The sequence below is a fragment of the Neofelis nebulosa genome, chromosome 4 (genome assembly GCF_028018385.1).
Source record: "Neofelis nebulosa isolate mNeoNeb1 chromosome 4, mNeoNeb1.pri, whole genome shotgun sequence".
Taxonomy (NCBI): Eukaryota; Metazoa; Chordata; class Mammalia; order Carnivora; family Felidae; genus Neofelis; species Neofelis nebulosa.
Window position 1 is genome coordinate 89,268,243 of NC_080785.1, and position 16,389 is coordinate 89,284,631.

The window sequence follows — 16,389 nt, forward strand, 5'->3', positions numbered from 1 at the left end:
AACTCAGTAAAAATAACTGTGATGATCTGGTTTGATCTGGGGGCATATTTTTAAGTAGAGGGAGGTCAAGCTTTAGGGAAAGACATTTGTGGCAATGAGCTTAGAGATGTCAAATACCTGGATGCAGCAATCATGTGTTGTTGGTTGAATATGGATCCATGGACTTCTTTTACATCAAGAAGCTCTTGTACAGAAAGTAAAAGAGCCCAGTAAGAAACTGAACCTAAAAGGACACATTCCATTTCTATTCACAGATGGACTGAGAACATTCTTTAGAAGTATACCATCTAAGAATGTATATTTAGAAAATGTCCTTAAGCTTAGAAACCCAGCAAAACTTTAAGGATGCATTATTATTTCACTTGTTTCCATTTCCGTACTCTGAACAGTTAGTTAGCTTTCAAACTGACTTAAACAATAAAATATGCTATGTCATATAATAAAAGTCCAGTGGAGGCAGGGCTTCAGAGTTAGCTGATTTAGCAGCTCAAAGAAGTCCAGTCCCCATGTTTAGTCATTTCACTCCATCTCACTGCTTTGCCTTCCACAGTGTGCACTGCTTCCTACAACAGGTTTTTCCAGTTATCAAAGCATGGTTGTCAGTAGTAATAAGGGTATAGAATTCATTTATATCACCAGAGAGCAAATAAGGGGTTTCCCCCAATTACGCAATAAGATTCCTTCCTTACAGATTCCTGACCTTACAGCCCAATGTAGGTCCCATTACCAAGAGAATGCATGAGCTGATTGCTTAAGTCAGGTTTCATAACCAACCTAGGTAAGAGACATGAGATCACCAAATCATGGTGAAAGCAATCAGCCTTCAACTGGTTAAAGCTTATCCAGAAGTTGGTGGTGGGGTCACCTTTCCCTAAGTCAAATGGGCTGCATTTTGTGGACGCCTGTATAAAACCAAGGTTCTACTGTGAAGAGGTAAGTGGGGATAGGATGCTGGATAGGCAATTAACAGATCCTCTAGCAACAAAACCTTCTCCTGAAAATGTCCGGGGAAAACATTTTGTATTATGCCTTGGTGTACCTTGGATGGGCTATAGGGGGCAGTAGTGGCTCAGTACTCAGTGAATTTCTGCCATGTAGTGAAGGGCACTACTCTGCAGAGATATTTTTCTTTAAGGGTCAAATATCATTTGCTGTTACTAAATCATACTAGAAATAACTGATATTTTCATGAATGAAAATCACAGCTGCTTAGAGTCGAAGGCATTGACATATTGACTGGTTCGTTTTATCAGTATCTCATTATAGGGCCTTTCTATACTTTTGACTAAACATGCAGCATGATTTGAGTTAGCAAGAATGGTTTATGCATTTGATTAACATATTTCCCCTACCAACCATTTACCTACTATGTGCTATAGAATGGGTGAACAAGCAAAAGATACTTCTATGTATTTATTCTATACAAAGCAGCATGGTTAACAATAAACTCAAATGTTACAAAGGTTCGTGAAACAAGCTAATAAACATGCCAAGTTCTGATTTAATCAGGAAGACCTCTTAGATGAGTTAGACTCTGAGCTGGAGGTAACTGAAAAGGAAGATAGAGAGGGAAGATATTTCAGATAAACAGGCTCCAGTGGACAAAGAAAGAAGTCTTAAGTAGGTGGTAACAATCGGGAAAGACAGTAGTGAATAGGAGGACAGAAGAAAGGACCATGGGACTAGTTCACTGTTAACTCAGGTTGGATTCTGAATTACTGGGTAATGAGAAACCTTTCCAAGGAGATAGGAAGGAAACTACCATTTGCTGGTTGTCTCAAATGTGTTAGATGCTTAATATATTTATTTTATTCAATCTTCTCAAGAACCTAGCAAAGTGAGTTTTATCATTATCATCCTCTTTTTATGGATGAGAAAACTGAGAATCAAATAAATTCAGTAAATTGCCCAAGATCACAGCTAGTGATTGGCAGAATTTTAAACCAAATATGTTTACACCAAAGCCTGAGCTTTCCCCCATGGTCTAATATCTCCTGTTGGAGGAGAGAATGATATAACAAGAATCTTAGCATTCAGAATTGATTGCAGGCTGTTGGAAGAAGACCTGAGAGAGGGTATTCCAATAATCTAAAAGAAAGGGGGTGGTGACTAGTGGACAGAGCCTGCATGAAATGTTTGATTATGGAGATCTAGAAGAGATAATGCACAGGTTACTCCCACGAGTCAAATATGTGAGGCAAAGGATTCTAAGGTAACTCCAGGCACTGTTCTTGGCTCATTGGTCAAAGGATTCTGCTCCAACCAAAATATAAAAGACAAAATGTCAGGAGTTGATTGTCACTGCCATCAAGAATAGTGACTGGGCTGGGGTGCCTGGGTGGCTAGTCAGTTAAGCATCTGACTTCGGCTCAGGTCATGATCTCACAGCTTGTGGGTTCAAGTCCCATAATGGGCTCTGTGCTGACAGCTCAGAGCCTGGAGCCTGCTTCAGATTCTGTGTCTCTCTCTCTCTCTGCCCGTCCCCGGCTTGCACTCAATCTCTCAAAAATAAGTAAACATTAAAAAAAATTAAAAAAAAAAAAAGAATAGTGACTGAGCCAAGTAACATTTGGAAGATATTTTTGTATCTTCTGGGTAATATTCCACAGAGATTCCTCTCACTTGGAACAGAAATAATTTTCAAATTTTCTTAAAATGTACTTAGTACCCAATCCAGTCAGAATTTGTTTTAATATTTATTTATTTTTGAGAGAGAGAGACAGAGTGCAAGCAGGGGAGGGGCAGAAAGAGAGGGAGACACAGAATCTGAAGCAGGCTCCAGGCTCTGAGCTGTCAGCACAGAGCCCAATGTGGGCTCGAGCTCACAAACTGAGATCATGACCTGAGCTGAAGTCAGACGCTTAACCAACTGAGCCACCCAGGTGCCCCAGAATTTGTTTTAATTTGGAAAAGGATTGAGTTAAATTTCCCTTTTTCTTTTATAGATTAATGATTTAAAAACGATATTTTAAAATGTAAATTATCTTAGTCTAAAATTTAGGTCTAAACAAACTGAGTATTGCTTAAGGTTAATTGACAAAGAAAACAAGGTAAAGAGTGAATATTCACATTAGAATATAATTCATGGTAGTACTCCATGAAATAGCAAGTTCTCCCTGCCAATTTTAAATACATATTCAGCTCATAGTCTAAAGTCCTATCTTCTTTTGATTGCATATGTTACAAGTGAGGTTGGTTCACAGACCTGTTTTCCTCAATAGGAAATGTCAGGGCAGAGATCACCTTTTAAGAAAACTTCTTTAGTGATTTAGTTTAAGAGGTACATGGTAAATGCTTGTTGACTGATAGCATGTTTGTTAAATGCAAATTGAACATTTTATATTAGTGCTGTTGGAAAGGAAAGAGCTAGTTTCTCGGCTTCTTTGCTGTGTGACTTCAAACAAGCTCTTTAACATTCTGAACATTATCAGTCATGCCTACTGAATAGCATTCTGTGCAAACACGGCAATGTAAGCAAAAAAAAACCAAAACATAAAATTTATTTTATTAAATAAATTAAGTTACAACTGTGCAAATATTTTAGACAGCATGCTGTTGTGCACCTTAGCCATGTCAACAAGGCAAACCTTAATAATTTACTCTGAGGATTTGACAGCAAGTAAGAGACCTTCTCCCCTAACGTATTCCATACTCCAACTGTCTTATAAATTCAGACTGGCAACCCTCAAAAGATTCCTTGTTTCTACTGAAATGAAGTTTAATAATAATAAAAAATGAAAAAAAAGACCCGAGAAACTAATACATGCTTCTAGAATATCAGAGTTGTTTTTTTCCCACTTTTCCTTATCTGTTGACATTCCCTTGAGCAAAGAAGCTGACTATTTCTTTAGATTCTTGCAATATGTCTACTCTGTACATTTCAAGTCAATGATCACATAACTCCCAAATGACTTGAGTAAGTTTTGGACTAAAAACAAATGTCAGTGCTAAGAGTATGAGAAATAAAAAAGGACTCCACTGGGGGAAGACTGGAGGACACAAAGAAAGAGAATGATGGGGATAGCTAAAAACTATGGTTTTTGTCTCTGCTTGGAGGATAGGAGAGTAGGAAGAAACAGGAAAAATCAGAAAGGCCATAACTCTAGAGCATCCAGCAACAGACCCTGTAATGAATTCTAAAAATGTGCTCCCCTCAGACACAGATGCTTCTTCAAACCTCCATTCCTTTCAGGTGTGGTGCTAAAAAGATGTATTTTTTAGACATTGTCTATGAGAGCTACTATGGTGCACAGGAACAAAGAATAGATATAGAATTAACTCAAAGGTCAACATTGTTTGCATATAGGTCTAGGCCATACAACAAAATCACTACCTGTAACCTTACCCTGAATCCTTACCGATTGACACAGCAAAAAAGAAAAAAGGGAGGAGGAAGAACTTAAAACCTTTGGCTGTCATAGTCATGCTTGAAATTGACAGCTTTTCCACCATTTACAAATGAAACAGGTGACGAGTCATTAAAACAAGCAAATTTAATCCAAGTGATATTTTTAATACATAGTTTTAATAAAAATCTAGAGACTTTATTGACTATTAGAATGGTTCTCTGAAGACTTATTATTGGACATTAAAGGCTTTACTAAAGGGGATCCCTCCCTTCTCCATCCCCACCTCAAGGGTATTTATTCTGCCTCCCAGTTATCTGGGTAAGGAAAATAACAGTATAGTTTTTCAGAGCTCACGATCTGTAGTCACACTATTGTAGGATTGAATCTGATGCAACTGCTTACTAGCTGGGTGGTTTCAGGGAGTGACCCCACTTCTCCATGCTTCAGTTTCCTCGTGTGTAAGTAGACAGAACAACAGTACCTGACTTACAGAATTATCAGGAGTGTCGCTGAGCTTGTTACCTGAGACGTAGATTCCAATAAATGCAGAGTAGTAAATCGAGGGACTGATAGCTTAGGAAAATAGGCTCACCTTGAAAATAGGCACCGGCATGTGGGGCACAAAGACGTATGGTGAGCCCCCACCAGGAGTTACTAGATGGTGTAGGTCTGTTATTGGATGGGAACATGGGAAGGGACAGCCCCATCATGTCCCAAGAAGGGCAGTGAGGACGCAGTCTGCCCAGAACTGCACTTCCTTGCATGGATATTTGTGTAAGCAATAGATTGTTTTAAAGTTTCACTTCCAACTTTTAAATCTCTTGAAGGACTGCTTGCAAGTGAGCTTTACGAACTCAGGGCCAGCCCTTGCCTTCAGGGGTTTGAGGGAATGGAGCGTTGGGCTTTGGGGTTTAGTAGAACATTAAAGGGATTGTACATCTCTTTCCTTATGCAGCCCCCAGGCTGAGAGGATCATCTCTCATTTTAAAAAGCTTTCATTTTTCACGGCCCCTTGGTACCTCAGATTCATTTTATATCTGAATTTTATAGCTATTATTATTTTTTTTGGTAGCCTACATTTATCTTTTCTATGCTTTCCTTTTGTGCTCTCTTTTGGGGTATTGTTTTTTTGGGGGAATGCACTTCAGGTTAGAACCCAGCTAATATGCACTAATGACAAGAATGTCCACTGTGAGTTTTTGAAATTGATGGATAATAAATCAGCAGACTACTACTTTTTTATTTAAAGTCTTTTAAAAGACTACTTTAACAACTATTTTTTAAAAGTCAAGGATACAGCTTTGCAACATGTACTTTAGTAATTTATTTTAACACATGTAATTTAAGAAATGGCAACAATGTGGGATGTTTTAAAAGCCTTTTATCAGAGCCTCTCTGAATAAGTTTTTATTGTAGTGAGCCCACAGGTCCAACTTACCATGTTGAAGATGGAGGTTCCAAGAAAGTAACAGAATTACCCAAGATCACTTAATAAATTGTAGCCAATCCAAACATGGAGTCCAGGATCCTTGACCAATGCAGGTTCCTTTATGTGCATCAGAATGACTGAAAAGCTCTTCAGACATGGAGTTTTTCCCTTCCCACACTGCAAGAATCCACTTCAGGAATATGGGAAAGAGCCCAGGAATATTCATTTTTATACCTTTTTTTTTAAACGTTTATTTATTTTTGAGACAGAGAGAGACACAGCATGAGCAGGGGAGGGGCAGAGAGAGAGGGAGACACAGAATCGGAAGCAGGCTCCAGGCTCTGAGCCATCAGCCCAGAGCCCGCCGCGGGGCTCGAACTCACAGACCGCGAGATCGTGACCTGAGCCAAAGTCGGCCGCTTAACCGACTGAGCCACCCAGGCGCCCCTATACTTATTTTTAATAATACTATTAATACTATTTTTAATAATCCTGAGGCTGGTGGTCCATGGACAATACTTCAAACACCATACATTTTTTTTTATTAAAAATTTTTTTTAATGTTTACTTATTTTTGAGAGAGAGAGGGAGACACTGTATCCGAAGCAGGCTCCAGGCTCTGAGCTGTCAGCACAGAGCCCAATGCAGGGCTGAAACTCACAAACCACGACATCATGACCTGTGCCAAAGTTGGATGCTTAAGCGACTGAGCCACCCAGGCGTCCTTTGAAAACTATACTTTAAATCCAGTTCAGAACTCTGAGACAGTGAGTCTCAAGCATTTTTGAAAATGTTTAAAATATTTAAAATCCCCAGAAACTTTTGTTTTTGTAGGTCATATCTATTATACGTATTGTATTAGAAGTGTGAATGAAGATGTTTTTAAAATATTTATTTATAAATTCATTTAAAAATAATAAATATATTACCTGTTAACATACTGGTTTTGAAAAATAACAATATTTTCTAAACAAAAGGAATTTGGTGGGAAGAGTGGCATAGTTTTACATTTTTGCAAATGTCTTTAATGATGGGCTTCATAGAAGACAGCTGTATTCTTATATCTGCTTCTGCATTCACTGTTGCAAATGTTGCTTTGGGTTGAAGTATATGAATAAAATTGGGCCCAATACAGATACTTAGTTGGAAAAAGAGGGACTATTTTAATAACCTTTTTATATACTTAGGAATATTCTTTGATACTACAGCAAACACTACACTACAGTGTGGAATCTGAAACCATATTAATGAATGTTTTATATTCTGTCACATTAAAATCTATTGGTCTCGCTTGTATTTTGACTATTCTTTTTACCCATTCCTGATTTAACATCATGTGTTAGTCATTTAGAAAATATTGTTTCACTGAGTTACACAGATCTTCCAAATTCTGACATATTTCACTATGCAATATTGTTAAAAAGTCATAATTGTTAATATCACCACAAATATTGTTAGAAAAATCATTAATTTTTGAGACATTGTTAAGCTCATGGTGGCAGATATGATCATTTGGAAGTCCTAATTTTCACCTGAAAGCTCAAATTTACCACTGGAAACAAATATCTAAACTTAGAACAGGGATGCCTGGGTGACTCAGTTAAGCATCTGACTCTTGTTTTGGGCTCAGGTCATGATCTCATGGTTTGTGAGACTGAGCCCCATGTCAGGCTCTATGCTGATAGCGTGGAGCCTGCTTGGGATTCTCTCTCTCTTTCTCTCTCTCAAAAATAAATAAATAACCATTCAAAAAAAGTTAGAACCAAGGCTTGCTTGGTTCATTTTTGCAAAGTCTAAAAAGCCATATTTTATATGTCAGTTGTTCCTCAAATTAAAATAGTGATCCATGAAAAAAAAAAAAAAAAGTGACCAGTTCAGCTCAGAAGTCAAACAACTGCACTATTGCTTTACTTTAGATTCTGGTCTTCCATGAGCACTTCCCATTTTGTCACAGAGATTTAAAAAACATGATTTCATAAAATGAATAATTTATTTTTACTTATTCATTTTTTTTTAGAGAGAGAGCACACATGAACAGGGAGCAGGGCAGAGGGAGAGAGGGAGAATCGTAAGCAGGCTCCACACTTAGCACAGAGCCCAACACAGGGCTCAGTCCCATGCCTCTCAGATCATGGCCTGATCTGAAATCAAAAGTCAGAAGTTCAACTGACTAAGCCACCCAGGCACCCCACAAAATTAATAATTTTGATTGTTTTATCACGGACATTCTTAATTGAAACTACAGCTTGTTTAACTGTAAGAGCAAAACAGTGAAGAATGACTAGTACAATTTGGTACGATTGCCTTGTTTTGGGTTAAGGTGTCAGCAGCTTGTTTTTGCACTCTCAAGGCAAATGTCAACACTGCCCCAAAAGGCAATAATGTCTTAGTGTTTTTATGAAACTAGTTTTGACCTTGCAGACCTTGTGAAAAAGTCTCCAGGACTCCAAGGGCCTATGGACCACACTTTGAGAAACACTGCTCTAAAAAAAACTGCTTTGCCATTATTCTAATGTAATCCAGCCTGGGAAATAAAAACACAAATTCAGCAGGTTGTACTCATTTTTACAGGCTCATCTTCCCCCAAAGAGGTAACACATGAATACAATTAATTACCCCATGGTTCCCATTAAGTTAACTAAAACCACCATGTGTTTTTGTAGGACTGGCAAGTTGGGAATTATGGGAGAAAAATGCATCACCATTTATAGAATGGATGATAACCCAAGTATCAAATGATTGTTACAATGTATGGAGGGTCCACACACTACTGTTTTACTCTTGGCTCAATACTAAGGGAGGGATGGGGCGCCTGGGTGGCTCAGTTGGTAAAGCTTCAGACTTCAGCTCAGGTCATGATCTCAAGGTTTGTGAGTTCGAGCCCCGGGCCAGGATCTGTGCTAACAGCTCAGAGCCTGGAGCCTGCTTTGGATTCTGTGTCTTCCTCGCTCTCTGCCCTTCCCCCACTCATGCCATGTCTCTCTCTCTCTCTCTCTCTCTCTCTCTCTCTCTCAAAAATAAATCAACATTGAAAAAAATATTTAAAAATACTAAGTGAGGGATTAAAAAGAGTTTGGTTGGGGGGGGGCGAGTTTAGGTCACGGTAGCTCTTGAGGCTATTCCCTCACAAAGGAAAATATATTCCTTGGCTAGGCATCAGTGTGTACCATAAGCAATACAGAGCAAAGCCTTCACCTATGGGCATAAGTATTCTGAATGTTGGGGGTTGAGAGAACTGCTATTGAAAAGATAATAATGTGAAGGGGGAGATATAAATCAATTTCTCTTTGCCCCTTAGGCCTTCATCTGCCAGTGACTGGATGTTACCTTGTATGGCTTTCTCCCTTAAGGCACAAGGACAGAAAGGTACTTCAAACTCAGAGTAAAATTTGAATAGGCTAGACATCTGCCTTCTAGCTGTTCGAGACAGCCCCAACTCCTAAGAGTTGTTGAGTCCCTTCCATCTGACACAACTTCTCATAAATGGGAAACTTATTTTTTTTTAAGATTTTAATTTTAAGTAATCTCTACACTCAACATGGGGCTCAAACTTACAACTCTGAGATCAAGAGTTGCGTGTTCTACTGACTGAGCCAGCTGGGTGCCCCATAACCGGGAAACTTTAATATGTATTTTAGAAATTAAGAGATGTTTAATGACTTTGCAATGAGTTTTCAGATATTGCCTTCAGTCCATGGGTCACTGGTTAGGAGAAAAGGTAAGAGCCCTGGACGCTGGTGTTTTCTCACTTTCTCATTAACTTGTTGTATGTCCTTGAACAGGCCGGGCCCCAAGTCTTCCATCTCATAGATATAATTAGGGGGAATAGACTCTTGAATGCACAAAATCCTAGAGTTGTTAAGTCTTTGGACAATATTATCTACTTCAATCCCCTTTTTGTAAGAGCAAACATAGCCATTGCTAATTTACCACTTACTACAGCCAACTGATACCTAAGTGTTTTGCACATATTAACTCATGAAAGAGATGGTTATTGATATTACAGTCAGTTATGCTACAATGTGATATATGCGTTCCTAAAAATCACCACTCTAGGCAAAATCATGCAATAAAACACGGGTCTTATGGCAAAGTGGGTTAGGGTACAATAGGCAAAAAACTTTTCAGTGTCACATTTTTAAAAAGATAAAAACCCAATGAAAGTGGTATCACAGGGGCACCTCAGTGCCTCAGTCGGTTAAGCGTCCTCACCTCAATTGGTTAAGCGTCCAACTTCGGCTCAGGTCATGATCTCACAGTTCGTGGGTTCGAGCCCCACCTCAGGCTCTGTGCTGCCAGCTCAGAGCTTGGAGCCTGCTTCAGATTCTGTGTCCCCTCTCTCTCTGCCCCTCCCCTGCTCCTGTTCTGTCTCTGTCTCTCTCTCTCTCTCTCTCTCTCAAAAAGAAAATAAACATTAAAAGTGGTATCACAGTTTTATAGATGTGAGATCGCTAAGAGCTACGTAATCACTACAATAAATATGGCACTTTACCTTGAAAAAGACGTGAAGCTTGCTTGTGGGGGTGGGTGCCTGCACTCCAGCCACTGCCCACCTGCTCCCAGCTCGCCACCCTGCCTGCAGATAACAAAAGAAATACAAGAAGAGCATCAGAGAAAAGATAAAGAGAGAAACATGACAGAGAATAGGAAAAATACAAAATAGGCTGAGAAGGAAGAGGGAAAATGAATGAGAGGGAAGGGTGTCCGACTGGATGGACAACAGTGGTGCCTGCGCATCTGTGGAGTGTGAGGAAGGGGTATCAGCAATCCAAGCAGCAGCTGCACCAATGCAGCTCCCTGTCCTGGCCAGCTGTGAGCGTTTGTGTGTTCTGCTGGGGCTCCGCTCAGTTGGATGCATTTTCCTGCACACATCCAGCATTTCCTGCTACCAGGCAGGGCACTGTGGTCAACTTCTTTGAATAAATTCATGTTTTCTTGGTTTTTTTTTAATGTTTATTTATTTTTGAGACACACACACACACACACACGCACAGCACACTCACACAAGCATGCACAAGTCGGGGAGGGGCAGAGAGAGAGGGAGACAGAGGATCTGAAGAAGGTTCTGTGCTGAGATTATGACCTGAGCCAAAATTGGATGCTTAACCAACTGAGCCACCCAGGTGCCCAAATTCATGTTTTCTTGACAGGCATGACAGCAGAATTGACTGTATCTCCAGCTTATGGATGAGTAACGAAAAGAGCAGAAAGACAAATTATGGAAGATTAAACAGTTAAAAAGAGGCAAAACCAGCACTTGCACATGGATTATTAGCACCAAAGGCTACGCTCTCACCCACTGTGCCAGTGTCCTCCCTAAACTCAGCAGGGAAGTAACTGAACCTATAGCCTATGCATTTCAGTCCCCCAATCTAGAGATCTCAAAGCAGGAAAGGAAGCAAACACTGAAAGAAGGTGGCAGCCGACACATGGTTCAGAGTGAGAGAGGGAGAGCAACCAAGTGATCATAACTTTGGCCATTGTTCATTCACCATATGGCAAGTATGTTTATTCCCAATATTCTCCTCCAAGACCAGAGCTGAGTTCTCCATGCCTCACAGTCCCAAAAGCATTTTCTAAGACATTCTTATTCTCCTTTAGTTCACAACTAAAAAGTTTGTGTGGGGCCCCCTTAAAATTTTGGAAGAACATAGGAAGGACAAGCATTTTCTTTATCAGTACAGAGTATTTTCTCAGCATGGCTGAGGGAGAGGGTAGGCACTACTCAATGCGCCAGGGCAGTGATATACTGAGAAGGGGCGAGGAGAGCCCAGATTTGTAACGTTTGCCAATTTTGTGGAGTAAATACTCCCATCATGGCCAATTTCAAGCTACAAAGATTTACAACCAACTTTCAAAAGTCCTGAATATTTAGCATTCAGTTCTTCCAAGCCAGTAAGAGCAGTCTCTGGCACAAGCCCGTAAGCTCCCTGGCTCCCAGTGTTAATGGGAACTAGGAGCCAGGATGGACGCCAAAACAATCAATAAGCAAACAGCCACAGTTATAGCCAAGCCATAAAAACAAAAGGATGAATCCCAACTCCACAACTTACAGATTAGTACACTGAGGCCCAGAGAGGTTATTGAATTTCTCATGACTGCACAGTATGAAGATTAGGTCTCTGGTGTTTGCACTCCTATATCATTTAATAGTCTAAAGCAGTAGTTCTCAAATGTTCACCTGCGTTAGGGTCACCTGGAGGACTGTTAAACCACAGGTCACTATTCCCTACTTCCAGAGTTTCAGATTCAGGAGATCTGGGTTGGAGTTCCAGAAGATTCCCACTCCCTATGTGCACACCCTGCAAAATCATCAACCAACCTTTCAATTGGGTGAGACTAAGTATGTGATGGGATTTTGCTCCCATGATTAAGCTATGTTACAAGGCAAAAGTGAAGGGGTTTGCAGATGTAATTGAAGGTCCTAATCAGTTGACTTTAAATGAATGAAAAGTGATATTATTTTGTGTGGGCTTTTTCTTATCCGTGAGCTCATGAAAAGAGAGAGAAATGGAAAGGATGAAAATGCCTTCCTTCAGGGAGAACTGGGAAGGTTTCCTGGAGGAGGGATTTGGTTTGAGCCTCCAAAGTAAGCAGTCTCTCAACCAGGGGCTCACGGGGCAGAGAGAGTATATTGAATGAAGGCCAGGAAGTATGAAGGTAGAGAGGAATTTGGAATAAAAAGCAGGCAACAACAATAGGTATATGCAAGTTGTATTTTGACATCCTAAGTTTGAAGCTTCCTGTAGTGCTTGCTTATGGAAAAAGGTCCCTGAAGGTTGGGAGGGAGGTGAGGGACACAGAGAGGAAGATCAGAGACAGCTATGCAGAAGCCATATTTGAAACAGTGAACACTGGAGACATTACCAGATAAGAGAAGAAAAGGGCCAAAGAAGAATCACATTTAAAAGCCCAAACAGTGGGGTGCCTGGCTGGCTCAGTCGGTGGAGCTTGCGACTCCTGATCTTGAGGCTGTAAGTTTGAGTCCCATGTTGTGTGCAAAGATTCCTTACAAATAAAATATTAAATTAAAAAAAAAAGCTCAAGCATTGTTTTCTTAGATGTAGACTAAAAACAATCAATGAATCACTACACAGTTAATGTAAGTTCCATACTGAGACCTGAGACCTAAAATCTGGGATATTTCTGACCTATGGTGGGCTTTACTCACTTCTAAATATTCAGTGCATTAAAAATTAAACCAGAAGTTTTTAAAAATTTTTATTATATAGAGAAAATGCATGAGAGAGGGAGAGGGGCAGAGGGACAGAGAGAGAATTTCAAGCAGGCTCCACACTTAGCATGGAGCCTGACACAGGGCTCTATCCCCAAGCCTGGGATCATGACCTGAGCTGAAATCAAGAGTTGGATGTTCAGCTGACTGAGCCACCCAAGTGCCCCTAAACTAGAGTGTTTTGAAGGTTATGTTATAACAGTGGTCCCTGGACAAGGAAATTGAGTATCACCTGGAAAAAGAAATATAAGGTCTTAGCCCCACTCCAGACTTAAAGTTTGCCAGCAATCTGTTTTAATAAGCCCCCCCAGGAGATTCTGTACCACCCTAAAGTTTGAGGAGAAACACTGAATTTGAAAAAGAATGACCATAACAGATAGGCAGAGACTCGGTACTGGTTGCAAAGAGTAAAAGAAGGGTTGTCTGATCTAAGGAATGTTGGCTATCAGGTTATCAGAAAAAATCAATTTAAATATGAGATAAACACAGAATCATATTGATAAAATATTCTCAAAGCAGACATTACTTTCCTGAAAATATATTGGTTATTTGATCATCTATCATCAAAGCCAATGTTTATGTAAACATTAGGAAGTGATAACAATTAAAAAAGACCAAGGAGGTGATTGGAAACCATGAGTTGATCATTGCTCTGTAGAATTCTAGAACTAGACAACCCCAGATTTATCATAAGAAGATGGGAGAGTAGACATAAGTCACACCTCATGGATCATATTTCCTCACCTCATCCTCCAGCACATCAAACTCAAATATAAAGCCCAAGAAATTCTGAAACCAATTTGCCACACATACATCTAGGATAGGACACCTTTAAATGGGTTGTCAGAACTGCATTGTCTCCTTTGTGAGTACTTGGGTTAAATCATTTACTTACAGAACCTCTTTGAAAGTTTGCTATAGAGAAATGTAAAACCTCATCATCTTTCTTGTATGTTGCTATGGCTGATTATTATTATCAACATTTCATGTCAGACAATGCTTTTGGCTGCAAATGAGAGAAAACCCCACCCAGAACAACATATGCAGTGAGGAATGTAAGTAGGAGCTCGGAGGTAGGGCAGGGGCAGCTCCAAGTCCAGCACCTCAGGTTTCCAGCTCCCCCTGCCCTCCTTTCTGTATTGGCTTCATCCACAGGCTGGCAGCAAGATGGCTCCAGCTGTTCCCATTACCACAGCCAAGCATGACAATGTCCAAAGGAAGAAGAGGGACCAGTTCTTTCTTGTAGCTCTTTTTTAGCACCAAGAAAATCTTTCCCAGAAACCCCCCAGCAGACCTCCGCTCTTGTCTTATTGTCTAGAATTGGGTGACATGCCAGTCTTTCACTAACATGGTTCCCACTAGATGGCTTCAGCAAATCTCTAGGGATTTATTCAATTCAGAAGAGGAGACCATGCCAGATTCGGGGACCCCTAGCTTTCTATGTTTCCTCGGGATGTTTACCAAGTGGAGTTGACATTTAGGCACTTTAATAAAATTATTGAATATTTTTTTCCTTTTTCTACCGGTAAAGATACAATCAGGCACAGTAAGGGTAAGTGTACAATAATGACTAGCTGAAATAACCCTTGGGGTGGAATAGATATTGGAAAGATAATCACTAGTATCACTAGTGATACAACCTTCACAAGCATTTACTATGGATACTTCTATTGTGCTAGAAACTATGTAAACCCTCTACAGGTATTATATCATTGGAAAATAAATCCAGAAGATATGTAATTTTATTACTTTCATGTTACATGTGAGAAAACTTAGGCTGAGGTCGGTGAATCACTTCAAATTACACACCCAGGAAATGCTGAGCCAAGACATAAGCCTATAGGCCACTCTGCTATATGGAGAATGCACTTATAATTACTTTGTAAATTTGAATGTACTGTTAAAATACCAGGACAATTATCAAGATAAGCATGGCATAAACTTCAGCAAAAGAGGAATGGGAAGATAGGAGAGGAGGTACCAAGAAAGCATGTTTCTTGTTGCTTTAAATGCATCCAACCTTTTAAGCTCTAAAAATTGTATCCTAAAACATGGAAAGAAGCTGTGTAAATGGCTTTCACAATGTCATAAAGGTAAAAAGCACCAGAAAACTGAGGAAAAGCAAGTGCCTGAATTTTCAAGGAGCAAAAAAGAGTAGATTGTGAACCGCATAATAACAGTTAATATTTAGAGTGCTTCCTCTACACCTGGAAGTGTTCCAACGATTTTGTGATGTAGAATTATTATTCTCTGCATGGTATAGATGAAATACTGAACTCATGGGGCTTCTGAAAGGATTAAGTGGTTAGATAAGTAAAGTGTTTGGAATAATTCCTGGCACATAGTAAAACCCTCCATAAATATAGGCTGTTACTGTTATGGAGAAACCAAAGTTCTCTGTTTTGTGCCTGCAGTGTGCCATCTTTATTTAACTTATTCAATTTATATTTATTTGATTTATAGCCGTCACCTGCTTTTCTAATTATTTTCCTTTAGCAATACTTGGTAGCAATAGTGTGTATCAAAGGAGAGTACAATGTTAGTAGATTGCAGGTGAAAAAACAGGCAAACAGATTAAGCAATTGCTGTGAGATTCTGTGATTTGGTTAGTTGAAGCAGGGTTAGCACCACTAACAGTAGGACATGAGAGCTCTTAATGCTTCTCGCTCTGACTCCCTGGAATTAAGTACACCTGAATCCAGCCGCTTCAGCAGTCTGAGGCCAAGGAGCCGAACTCCTCAGCTGAGCTTAAATTGCTGATCTGTTATTTACTAAACTATTCTTTTTTCCTTCCCTTTGTGTCTCTGGCCTTTGTCTGCAAGTAGTCATAAAAGTTTCATATAATGACAGGTAAGGGACTAAGAAAAGATGCAGGCATATGAAATCTGACACTCGAAAGATGTATTTGTCCTGCAATATGCTTCAAACAAAGCATTTTGCTGGGCATTAAAACAATAACACTGAAAGAACCCCGGCCCCTGCCAATGCTGAATTATTTTAGCACAAGAGCCATTTTGCCTCACCTCATAAAAATAGGTGTGTTTGGTTCTTAGACACATTTGAATCTTTGGAGTGTCTGAATAGTTCAAAAGTGAAAAATGTTGCAAATTCTCAGGTGTGAGGACACTGGTTTTCTTTGTTTGCTTGGACAGTAATTTAGACCTTTTTAATTGTGGGTCTTATTAGCACACATTTCCCACTAGGTGGCTGCAATAAATCTCTAGAGATTTATTCTATTAGGAAGAGTGGACTGTAAAAAAATAAAAAAGGAAGAGAGGACCATGCCAAATTCATGGGCCCCTAGCTTTTGTAGGTTTTCCTGAGATGTTTACCAAGTAGAGTTAGCATTTAGTCATTTTCATAAAATTATTGAATAT

General features: G+C 39.6%; 1 protein-coding gene across 1 annotated transcript in view; it reads right to left on the minus strand.

Moving 5' to 3' along the window:
- Nucleotides 1-10,199: 10,199 nt before the first annotated feature.
- ORC5 (origin recognition complex subunit 5) overlaps nucleotides 10,200-16,389 on the minus strand; it is a 167,206-nt gene continuing 161,016 nt past the window's right edge. The window contains exon 15 of the transcript XR_009260548.1: nucleotides 10,200-10,354. The gene's annotated coding sequence lies outside the window, so the exon portion shown is untranslated. The remainder of the gene's footprint in view (nucleotides 10,355-16,389) is intronic.